This window comes from Anabrus simplex, chromosome 2, assembly GCF_040414725.1.
Source record: "Anabrus simplex isolate iqAnaSimp1 chromosome 2, ASM4041472v1, whole genome shotgun sequence".
Classification (NCBI taxonomy): Eukaryota; Metazoa; Arthropoda; class Insecta; order Orthoptera; family Tettigoniidae; genus Anabrus; species Anabrus simplex.
In genome coordinates this window covers 401,877,890-401,891,178 of record NC_090266.1, presented here as the reverse complement: position 1 = coordinate 401,891,178, position 13,289 = coordinate 401,877,890, and the positions used below count along the sequence as shown (strand labels likewise).

Here is a 13,289-nt window from a genome sequence, read left to right as displayed (position 1 = left end):
TTTAGCCTGTAACGAACGGAAAACATCCAATATCATTAAATTTTTCACTTTTTATCCCCGAAGAATATCGAAATATGCAGGCAATTTTAATGATGGTGCAGACCTTCGGAAATTCCTATCACATAACAGATTGAACAATCTCCGTTCAATTTGGAATGATCTACAACCTTGGTCTTATGACTTTTTGCCGTATCTGTATCCCTTTTACGTTTGATTTTTCTCTATTAGTCGATGTTAAGTCAATTTGGATTTTTCACATGAATAATTCATACTTTCGATTACTTACATGAATTACAGAATCATCAAACTCTTTACGAAAATTGGCCCACCCAGTAGCCATACGTGAGCCAAATGCTATGTATGTAGCTGTCACATAATTATCCGGAAAGTAATGTAATGTGAGATAATCTTACTAAAACGTTACCCTGTTCCACGTTTCTAACTCAATCTGACCCAAGAATAGATGACATATCATAGGGCCAGCCATTTAAGCCACTAAATCAGGCGTGTCTTATGGTATAATCCTTTGTCGATATGACGTACGTTTAGTAGCAGTTAATCTGTAAATGAAGGTCTTCAATATTGTAAAAACGCATTACTTTCGTATGTCGATCTATATAATATTCACTGATGTCGATTTGTAGCGATCGAGAAAGGGTGGGTCTGCTATTGTAATCAGTACTCCCCACACCGACTTTGACTGGCAGTATGAAAGGGTTCCTTCTCCAACTCCTGTGTAACTGTCATTAGTAAGGAAGGCCTACAATTGTAATGAATGTTTTCACTTCTTGATTTGACTTGCAGAAGGCAAGTGAGCATGCAGTTTTGTTTAAAACTCCCCTACCCGATTGTGTTTGGCAGTAGGCAAGGGTGCCCACCATTACAAAGAAATGTCCTCATCTAAAATGTGACTGGCATTAGGCATAGTGGCCTTCTATTTTGATGGAAACTCACCAACTTGGTGTGACTGGCAGTAAGCTGGTTGGAAGTAGGAAAATGGGCCTGGCATTATAATGATAACTGCACAACTCAATTTCGAGTGATAGTAGTGTAATTGCCTGCCATTATAATAAAAACTCCTCGAGGGGGCTGCCATTTAACGAAAACTTCCCAAATCGATTCTGTTTGCGTAGTAGGCAATGGGGCCTGCAATTATAATGTAAACTTCCCAACTGGATTGTGAATGGCAGTAGGTAAGTGAGCCTGCCGTTATATCACAAATCCATAACAAACACTTTACATTGGAAACAACGTACGGGGACCTCCCCATGCTCTTTCCGGGATAACTCTAAGAAACGTGCAATTTTAAAACAGTCTTATTTACTGCATGTGCACTATTTACTTCGATATTCGAATACAATGTAGAATACCGGAGCGAAGCACGGGTACATTCGCTAGTATAAAATAAGTGTTTTGCCTCTGCATTGCTGAGGATTTGAAATGAATGATATTTCTGCATCTGTTATGCCCACAGTAACAAGGAAATGCGTTTTTACCTTTCCGTAATTTCTGTCTGTCTGTCTGTCTGTCTGTCTGTCTGTCTGTCTGTCTGTCTGTCTGTCTGTCTGTCTGTCTGTCTGTCTGTCTGTCTGTCTGTCTGTCTGTCTGTCTGTCTGTACACGCATCAATAGAAAACGGCTGAAGGGAATTTAATGATAATCGGTATGTAATGTCGGGTGATGAACCACTGCACTCTAGGCTACAAATTATTTTATTCACGTTGAGTGAAATGGTAGTTTAGGGAAAGGCCTGAAATGTAATTCTCAAATAAGTAAGAAGTTAATAAATTTCCGATCACTTATGTCTTATACATTGTTACCGTACCGCATATAATCAGAGATATTCATGAATTTGGATGTTTGTTACTAAGTCCATATCAGCGCCAAGTCACGAGAAAATGGGTAAACAGAATTTAGTGAAAATCGGTATGTAAATTCTGGTAATAAGGAACTACAGTCTACGATATAAATAATTTTGCAAGACACCCTAATATCACAGAGTCGAAATAAAACTAATGTGAAGGCCTGCAATATAGAAAGCTCATAAACTTTATCAACAATAACATTACATTGACCATTTTTTTGTGATGTGCTTTTTGTTTTCTGTTTCCTCTCATCCCCGATAGATAGGATTACTGCAGCGTACCGAGGTTTTTTAATTTGCTTGACGTCGCACCGACACAGGTAGGTCTTATGGCGACGATGGGATAGGAAATGAATAGTGGTGTGAAGGAAGCGGCCTTGGCTTAAGGTACAACCTGGTGGACTGGTGTGAAAATGGGAAACCATGGAATACCATCTTCAGGGTTGCCGGCATTGGGGTTCGAATCCACTATTTCCCGGAAGCAAGCTCACAGCTGCGCGCCCCTAACCACACGGGCAACTCGCCTGGTCGTACCGACTGTAACAGCCTTCCTGTATATTGGAGGGAAGTAGCTAGGGAGTAAGATAACTTTCTTCTTTTGCATACCATTCCTCTGGTTCATACATTTGATGATATATCTGATACATAACACACTGGTTCATCATAGAATTCGAGCTATTCACTCCCTATCCTGAGGCACTGATTGGAAAGATAGTGTGCATATTTAACGGAATAATGACAGAGGAGTGTTCACGGCAGTCTGCGACCTGGTTATTCCAGCTCTGGAACTTTGGACTCTTAGATCGGCACCGTAGTACTGTTCGTTGAAAGTGAGAAAGTGTGCGGTTTTTCATTTGATCGAGTATTTTATATGATAACATTGCTTTCAATCGCTACATTCCTACTGACGTTTTCGTAATGACCTATGTTGAATTCAGTTAGGAAAACCATAAAGTCAGTCTTTCTGAGAATCCCGTAGCGAAGCACGGGTACATCAGCTAGTATTAAGAATAAATATACAAATTATACAGTAGTATTCAAACGAATAATGGCAATAATAATATCATAATAATAGTAAGCCGTAGTTGTGTATAGCGTGCGATGGTGTGATATGTGTACTATCACAACCTATGATAACAAATACATTTACAATAAGACAAAAAGTGTTAAAATAGGAAAGCAGGTGGAATTGATAAGATATCTCGGGATATATTCAAGAAACTGTGTTGGGATGTAATTCCATACCTGAAGTAATTACTTGATTACTGTTTGCATGAAGAAGCTATGCCATATGAATGGTGAGTTGCTATAGTAGCCCATGTTTATAAAGGAGATGGGGATAGACATACAACTGATATTTAAAGCCCAATCAGTTTCCCATGCGTTGCATGTAAGCTTAGGGAAATCATTCTTTCTGATTATGTTAGACATGTTTGAGAAAATAATAACTGGTTGAATAGAAGGCAGTTCGGGTTTAGGAAATGTTATTCTACTGAAGCAGATTGTAGGATTCCAGCAAGCTGAGGCAGATATCTTGGATTCAGGAGGTCAAATGGACTGTATCGCGATTGAGCTATCTACAACATTAGATAGTGTAGATCATGGGTGACTAGTGGCAAAAATGAGTGCAATCGGACTAAACAAAATGGTGACTGAATGCGTGGCTATTATTATAGAAAATACAACTCAGAGAATTAGAATAGGTGTAAGCCTTATTTGTTCCTCTAATCAATAAACGTGGAAATCCTCAAGGTAATAATATTGAACTTTATGTTACCGTATATATAAATATAAAGTAACAAATAAGTTACAAGGTTGTGAGGAACTGCAAAACGACCTCGACAGCAGGCAAGGGCATTATGATAACAAGTATTGAAGTCAGGTTGTGAGGCTCACTAATAGGAAAAGTCCTCTATTGTTGCGTTGATGGGGTGAAAGTTCCTTATGGGGATCACAGTATGTATCTAGGTTGTAATATAAGGAAGGATCTTCATTGGGGTAATCACATAAATGGGATTGTAAATAAAGGGTACAGACCTGTGCACATGGTTACGAGGGTATTTAAGGATATAATCGAGAGAACATACAAGTCTCTGGTATGACCCCAACGAAAGTATGGTTTCAGTGCATGGGACCCTCACCAGGATTACTTGATTCGAGTACTGGACAAGATCAGGAAGAAAGTAGCTGAATAGTTACGAAAATGTTGCAACGTTTGGGCTGAGCAGATTTGGAAGGAAGGAGACGAGCTGCTTGACTAAGTGGTATGTTTTGAATTGTTAGTGGATAAATGGCATGGATTGACATTAGTAAATGAATAAGTTTGAGTGCTGTTTTTAAAAGCTGGAAGGATCAAAATATGAATATAAATTTGGAATTGAAGAGGACAAAGTGGGGCAAATTTTCTTTTATAGGAAGGGCAGTTAATAACTTGAATTGTTTAAGAAGGGTGTTGTTCAATAAATTTCAAAATTGTTTGCAATTATATATGAAAAGACTAGGGGGAAAGAAGATAGGGAAAATGACACCTGGGCGACTGCCTTAAATGCTGATCAGTGGTGTTTGGTTGATTGATAGAAAAAATGCTGTACCGGAAATGTTCTGAGATTCAAGTTAGACGGTAATCATTAATCTTATAATTTCAGACTTATACATTGCATGTTAGACTAAAGTCACAAATGAAAATTACGGGATAAACAGTTTTCTGATCAATCACATGATAAATAAAACTACGTTTATGCAATTTTCTTTATGTCGCACCGACACAGGTAGTACCTAAGGCGATGAAGGGATAGGAAAGCACTAGGAGTGCGAAGGAAGCGGCCGTGGCCTTAATTAAAGTACCGAATCAGCACTTTCTTGGCGTGAAACCACGGGAAACCATCTTCAAGGCTGCCGACAGTGGGGTTTGAACACATTACCTCTCGAATGCAAGCTCATAGCTGCACACCCCTAAACGCGCGGCCATCTCGCTCGGTAAATAAAGCTATAATGCCATACGTGTTTTCTTGACAGATTAAACATAAACAGACAAATAGGATTCAAGAATGCAAACACAACACAATTAGAATAATACTGCACCTGTCAGTGGAAATCACAATATTAGCCTGGTCGAAGTATCAAATCACACTTCGAGATTAACGTTAAGAACTTAGGTTGTATAATTGAAATGAGACATTCGAGTGTTATCAGGAATAGTGTGAGGGTGCATTACGACTATGTTACATCCTCTGCTCTTATGAGAGCAAGATGTGTACGGACAGTGTTAGAAAACGAAAATTCTCACTTCCTCTTAGCGGCGAGCTTCTTAGGAGAAGCTTTGGATTTCCCAGCCTTTTTTTGGTTTGTGAACCTTGGAGTTCTTGGTGGGCACTTTGGCGGGCTTCTTAGCATTGGAAGGAGCCTTCTGATTAGCTTTAGGAGTAGGAGTTGCTTTCTTCTTCTCGGGGGGTTTCTTAGAGAGTGCCTTCTTGGCTACGACTTTAGCTCTACCATCCTTCTTCGCCTTCAGGATGCACTTCTCCTTGGTGGCAGCGGATCGCTTGGCAGGTACGGCGCTGGCCTTCTCCGGCTTGGCAGATGGAGCAAGCTTGGAGTTACCTAAAGCTACCTTCCTCTTGGTCTGCATCAGCTCTTCGGAAGCCACTGCATGTTTCAGGTACTCCTTAATGCACGAGGACATCTTCTCAGAGTTCACCATTCACTTGGCAGAGATGTACTTCTTGATAGCCTGGAGAGAAGTTTCGCCTCGCTCCTTCAGGCTCCCATCTGGGAGGTTTTCGGATGGGCAGACTTGGTGCGAGAGTTCATGGATGCGGGGAGCATTGCTATTCTTGGGCAAGGCATTGGCAATAGTCGAGGCGGGTGCGGATGCTGCCGATGCTGCAGCTGTGTCAGCCATGGTCACGGTCTGTCTGCAACTGGGTGCAATTTCTCAAGAAGAAGTGAAATCATCAGCCTGTCATCCGGGGATTAACATATTATGTCGCTACACACATATTACCTCAAATTGATTATCAATACTTCTATGAATATTATGGAAATGCTGTTTTGAATATTAGCAAGGATTTCACAAGATCCTCAAGAAGAGAACTGATTGAGATGAGACATGAGTCGAAATCCCGCTTTCATGGCTCTAGTTAATTACTGGTGGGGACAAAATTCTGTTCGTATCGCTATATAGAATGCCTGGGATGTATAAATACCCACTAAACGGCCTGAGCGTACAAGTTACTGACGAAACTATTCCCCATTCAAGAGCAAGGGCACCTGTGGTTATATTTACATTTTCTCTATGTTACTACTATAGAGGAAATTAGGTAAATAGAGCAGCAAAATTGGTGCAATGGAAAACGTGGATAATCTAACAACGTAAGCTTTAATTCATTCGACTGTCAGGGAAGAAGGTAAATGTAAACTTAAATGCCTTCATTCTACATCAGGTTTTAATTAAAATGACTTTCAGTTCTATAAATGTGCATTATTTCATCGCACAAATTTTAATCTTTACAGTCAACTTTTAATATGAAATAAGTATACATAAATAAAATAAATGAATTGTCAGTAATTTGAGGGCCAGAGTTCAATAATAATTCCTCGAATTTTGGTGGAGCATGTAATTCCCTCTCCCAGGGAGTGTACATTTGGCTGTGTACTGGTATATCCGCTACGGGACTTACCTAACCCTCTGTAAAAGATTACACAGGTAGGATCTCCAGCGCGGTTCTCCAATAACTACCCCACTGATTCAAAAATAATCACCTATATTCTGACTTGTATCGGTGCATTAGTACTTCATCAGTACACGAAAACATACACTATACACTCTAAATATTAACTGCTGGAGGAATCCGTATGTTCAGTGAATAATCCTAGAACATAAACAGGATAAACGACAGCGAGGATTTCACTAATATTAGTAGTGATGATTAATAGTTGCAATGCATAGACAATAGATATTGCCCTTCACTGTTTTGTATACCAACACAAACTATCCGCTCTCACTATTAACATATGGTGTAACGCTTCAATACTGTGCCCCTTTTTGCACTGACACTAACAATTTTGGTTTTAAGAGAAACATTCGCTTGCATAAACACACGCCTCGGAACTAGGCCATACGTTATTGAAAATTGCCGTGAGGTATAGAAGATCACGTATACGTACAGGATCAGTACGCTACCAAAAGAGTTATATCTTCAAAAGTGAATTGTTCGCTGGATCGTGTCCTCCACACGCACAACTAGACTTCCTCATCCCCCAATCCGTCTCGAGATGTCTAAGCTCGTACGGCGTGTCCGTCCACTCATGAGCGAGAGATTTTCCGCGCCTTGGTACCCACGTGGCTTTTTTGCATTTTATACGTTTGGATCCGTAGATAGCTACGGAGCTGACTTGAGGATATTCTTGTAACTTGCTCTGATTTTCCGTATGATTCAGTAAAACATTCCCAGGATGATTTTCCAAACCTAGAAATAGCTGTATGTTTTCAAAATTCTTGTACAAACTACGCTACTTGTACCAAAAATGAAGTACTACCAGCTTTAAATATAATTACATTAATGCACCAGTAACATAATAATAATAATCATAAAAGTAATAATACGTTGCGATGAAAACAGTGTGGGGGTGTCATGTATGCATGTATGATGTATGTAAACCACAATTTCCATTGTTATCAATTACTTAATTTTTGACATTTTCAGGGTAGCTTAAAAATGACTATTTTTGCCAAAAAGTAGCGGTTTTTTTGTTGTGTGAAATGTTCGATGGTATTTCTGCATTCCTCCAACAAAGCTAGTCGTTTACCGTTCATAAATCTCTACAGAGATAGAAATAGGTGATAATCTGATGGCGCGATATCAGGAGAGTAGAGAGTAGAGCAGGAGAGTTCAACTCCCCCCCCCCCAGCTAAAAGACCGCAACTTCTGAATAGTCGCAATAGATATGTGTGGTCTCACATTGTCATTTTGCAACACACTTCACTTTTTTGTTAATTCTGGCCGTTTCTCTTCAATGGTTCCTTTCAGACAGCCCAGTTGACAACATTATATCATTTTATTGATAGTCTGACCTTTAGGAAACAATTCTCAGTAGAAAATGAATTTCCGTTCGCAACAAATGCAAATTAGCACTTTCCTGGAATGGATACCTGGTTTGGCAACTTGGCCATGACTTTTTCCTTACAATGTTGTCATAAACAATCCACTGCTCATCACTCGTCACCAGACGTTTCAGAAATGGATCATGATCGTTTCACCTTAGTAAGGAGTCACGAATGGGCACGCACTGTACCATACTCCGTTCACTGAGTTCATGTGGGACCCAAACATCCTAATGGAGTATGTAACTAAGCCTCATCAGGTGTATTCTCACATTGGGCACCATGAAAGACTAGAGATAGGAAGTTCAGATTCACAGGACATGTTCATAAGTATTTTCTGAAGAAATGATTAGCATTTCAGTCACCTAGGTTCAGCATGTATCCTGTTACCTAGTAGGCATTGGGTCCAACATTGGTACTGATAACTTATTACATGCGTGATGGCATCCATGCCTATAAGTTGCAATTGATGCCCCGGGTTATACCCATCCATGTTGCATTCACCTGGTTCCACAGTTGATCTTTAGTGGTTGGCGTTGGGTCACAGCGCCGCACCCGTCATTTCACCATAACCCACACATTTTCGATTGGCGACAGTTCCGTTGATTGAGTTCGCCAGGGCAACGGTCAGACATCCTGTGATAACAAGAAGGCATGTCTTCGTGCAACAACATGTGGTCGCGTATTGTCCTGCTGAAGTATGGCGCCTGAGGTGTCGTGCAGAGAGGGTATGGGCTACGGGTCTCAAGATGTCATTCACGTAGGTCAAACTGGTCACAGTGCCACGGACACGCACTAACTGTGAATTGTGGTTGTAACCAATAGCACCCCACACCATAAGGCCTTGAGTTGGCGTTGTATGTCTTGTGAGAATGCAGTCAATGTGATGCCTCTTCCCCTGTCTGGGGCGAACCAAAAGGCTGCCATTATTTTCAAATAAACAGAACCTGGATTCGTCCGAAAACTCTATCTGCTACCATTCCTATCTCCAGTGACGTCGTTCCATACACCATTGCAGTCTAGAATGTTTATGGACTTTAGTCGAAGGTAGATGGAGAAGTGGATGACGCACCGGTAACCCAGACCGTAATAAACGGTGACTGACTGTCACCACTGATAGTGTACGGTCTGTCACACTGTTCCACCGTAGCGCCAGAGCCTAGGAGAACGCAGATCAGTCCAGCAATGCCATTTGGATGAGGTGTCGATCAACTCGGGTGGGGGAGGGTGTCTGTGTGGCGCGACCAGACGTAGCTTCTTGTGTTCTAAGGATTTCTGTGAACCATTCTGTACACACCCATTGCACTGCAGACGTACTTCGTCCCACACGAGCAGCAATTTCTCGGATGGATACATCACCTTCTCTCAACCAATAATGCGCCCTTTTTCAAACTCACTCATTTGACGGTACGGTTCGCACAAACGTCTGCCAGGCACCTTGCACGCCAGCTCAAGACACACTGATCAATTATCTTCGGTTTATAGCAACAACGTGAGCCGCAGGCACATTTTACCAGTCAGTGGTGGTGCGCCGAGATCTAGATGTGGACCTTGAACCCAAGGGCCGGCATGATTCAAATCCTAATCATTTCTTCATAACATACCCATGCACATCTTCTGTGAATATGAGCATCATATCTCCACACTTTCAAGGTGTTCTGGTTTTTAAGGACATGAGTGTATCTACTTGGAGATCTGTGAAATTTAATAAATTGTTTACAAATATTTCTATAAAATATGTACTCTTTATAGAAGTAAAAATGAATATTTTCACTTCGTCTTGGAATAATTTTCTGAGAGTGTAGAACAATCGCTTTTAAATGGTAAAGTTGTTCACTTTATACTTACGATGGTTTACCAAATAAGAAACCAAGTTCTTGTTCTTTTTTTATATATATTTCACCTGCTTTGCAATTGCTCTTTTCAGCTCAGCCTCCCCTTCCACCTGAATTGTGTTTCCACCTCCACCTCTGAGCAGGTTTAAGCCACTCATATTCGTTGTTATTTAACACGTTCACTGCCACTGACACTCAAAAGCGTCAAGGTGATATATGCTGCAATGCCGCTGCCGCTTTAACGCGTCCAGAGCGCTATTTTTCAAAAGCCACAAAGAAAGGCACCGGCTTGGCGATTGATGTTTGTGGTTATGCCGGCACTGCAGGGAGGTTACCTTTATAGCAATTTTCCGCGCGCGGTTCCATTGTTGAGCAATTAAGTGACAATCACTATTGCTTTGAAATGAAGAAGAACAGGTCAGAGCCCGGTCCGTCTCATCCTAAGAAGAAGAAGTATCAGAGACAATTTTATACTAATGGAGTTTTAATTAAAATGTTAGAGGTTTATGGCAGCGAATCTGATATATATGATCAGGCAGTGAGGACGATGAGTGGAGGAATTCTCATAGTGAAAGTGAAATTGACAACAGTGCGTTGAATGAAGACGACCGTGATCGTGAAACTGTGCTAACAACAAACTGGATTTCGTCACAATTTCGGACAAACGAATGTTTATTTGTCCACCTCTGTGGTTTAGTGGATAGTGTGATTAGCTGCCACCCCCGGAGGCCCGGGTTCGATTCCCGGCTCTGCCACGAAATTTGAAAAGTGGTACGAGGGCTGGAACGGGGTCCACTCAGCTACGGGAAGTCAATTGAGTAGAGATGGGTTCGATTCACACCTCCGCCATCCTGGAAGTGGTTTTCCGTGGTTTCCCACTTCTCCGCCAGGCAAATGCCGGGATGGTACCTAACTTGAAGCAACGGCCACTTCCTTTAAGCTTCCTTGTCTATCCCTTCCAATCTTCCCGTCCCCCGGCAAGGCCCCTGTTAAGCCGCCTGGGCGAGGTACTGGTTGTCCTCCCCAGTTGTATCCCCGACCCAGTGTCTGAAGCTCCAGGACACTGCCCTTGAGGCGGTAGAGGTGGGATCCCTCGCTGAGTCCGAAGGAAAATCCGACCCTGGAAGGTAAACAGATAAAGAAGAAGATGATGTTTGTTGTTTTAAGGGGCCTAACATCGAAGGTCATCAGCCCAGAAGAAGAATAAGAAGAAGTATGTTTATATACAATAATGTGCTCTCTGATCCATCACGTTGTGCATTGTTATACAAATAATTAGTATAAGAGAAAAGTATTGCTTGACGCTTTAAAGCGTCAGTGGCACTTCATGCCTTGTTTCGGATGAGAGTGCCATATGACGATTTAAAGCGTCAAAAAATAAATATTGTTTTAAATGCGTAATATTTAGTTTTTACCTCCGTGGACAGGTTTTTGATAAAATTTAGTGCCATTAATTATGATTGACTCGTACTGCCAAAACAGCTCCTGAAAAAGATATTATAGAAAATGGTGGCAGCGAACGTGTTAATGAATAACTCTTCGTTTCATTAAATGTTTATTTGAAAATATACTGTACAGTTCTCATTGTAATATTCCATCGCATTATGTTTATACGCAGAAAAATAATCACAGTTTCAATTCTGTTGTGTTAGACTGGCCCGTTCATGTTGTAGAGGCATCGTCTGTTAGGAACATAATTAGACTACACTGAATAGTATGGAATTAGAAGCTGGTGGTCTTTATTGTCTTCAAGGGAAGTACAACAGGGTACCGTATCAATTCCATCAATATACATCCAGGTGTCCCCTGGAGTTTAAGTAAGTTATCACACAATGATCAGCGAGAAGTTGTTTATACGAATGTAGTTCTTCAACATGTAACTGATTAAGGATCGATAATCTTACGCTCTACGTTACGCACGTCAATTAAATAAGTATATTAGGTGAAGATTTTAACGTTTAGTGTACTGCTTTATTATCAATTAACATGCTATGTTAATACCTGAGGGAAAGCGTGTTGCGGAGTACGTGGAATTGTTGCTGTTGTTGTTTGAGTCATCAGACCACAGACTGCTTTGATGCAGCTCTCCACGCCACCATATCATGTGCTAAATTTTCATTTCTACGTAACTGCTGCATCATACATCTGCTCACATTTGCTTGCTATATTACTACGTTGGTCCACCTCTACCGTTCTTACCGCCTACACTTCCCTCAAAAACCAACTGCACAAGTCTTGGGTGTCTTAAGATGTGTCTTATCATTCTATCTCTTCTTCTCGTCAATTTTAGCAAAATCGAACTCCTCTCACCAATTCGAATCAGTATCTCTTCATTCATGATTCGACCAGGTGAGTTGACCGTGCGGTTAGAGGCGCGCAGCTGTGAGCTCGCATCCTGGAGATAGTTGGTTCGAATCCCACTGTCGGCAGCCTTCAAGATGATTTTCAGTGGTTTCCCGTTTTCACACCTGGCAAATGCTGGGGCTGTACCTTAATTAAGGACACACCGAGCTCGATAGCTGCAGTCGCTTAAGCTCGGCCAGTATCCAGCATTCGGGAGATTGTGGGTTCGAACTCCACTGTCGGCAGCCCTGAAGATGGTTTTCCGTGGCTTCCCATTTTCAAACGAGGCAAATGCTTGGGCTGTACCTTAATTAAGGCCACGGCCGCTTCCTTCCCAGTCCCAACCCTTTCCAGTCCCATAATCACCATAAGACCTATCTGTGTCGGTGCGACGTAAAGCCAATGGCAAAAAAAATTAACGACACGGCCTCTTCCTTCCTATTCCTAAGCCTTTCCTGTCCCATCGTCGCCTCTTATCTATGTCTTTGCGACGTGAATACAATAGCAACAAAATTTTTATGATTCGATCTAAACATCTCACCTTCAGCATTCTTCCACAACACCACATTTCATAAGCTAATTAACCTCATGTTTCACTCCCAAGCAACGCCATGTCTTCAAAAACGTCTTTCTAATTCCTATACCAATGTTCGAAATAAGTAAATACCTTTCCTTGAGAAAGGCCTTCTCCTCTTGTGCTAGTCTGTATTTTACGTTTTCCTTACTTCTGCCACCGTTAGTTATCTTTCTACCCAAGTAACACTATTCATCCTCTTCCTTTTAAGACTTCATTTCTTAATCTAATATTTACTGCATCATCTGACTTCGTTCGACTGCACTCCATTACTTTTGTTTTGTACTTATTATTTTATTCTTGTACTCAATACCCAAGACACTGTCCATAAAATTCAGCAATATCTCCAGATCGTCTGCAGTCTCAGATAAAATAACAAAATCATCAGCAAATCTCTGTGTTTTGATTTCCTCTCCTAGGATTGTGATTCCCTTCCCTAATTCCTCTTCGATTTCCTTTACCGACGGTTCTATATAAAAATTAAAAAAAGGGGGGACGGCGAAGTACTGCAACCCTGTCTCACTCCTTTCTGGATTCCTGCTTCTTTTTCAAAGGCCTCGATTCTTATCAC

General features: G+C 41.2%; 1 pseudogene; it reads right to left on the bottom strand.

Moving 5' to 3' along the window:
- Window positions 1–5,145: 5,145 nt before the first annotated feature.
- On the bottom strand, window positions 5,146–5,764 carry LOC137498461 (histone H1-III-like; annotated as a pseudogene).
- Window positions 5,765–13,289: the final 7,525 nt, after the last annotated feature.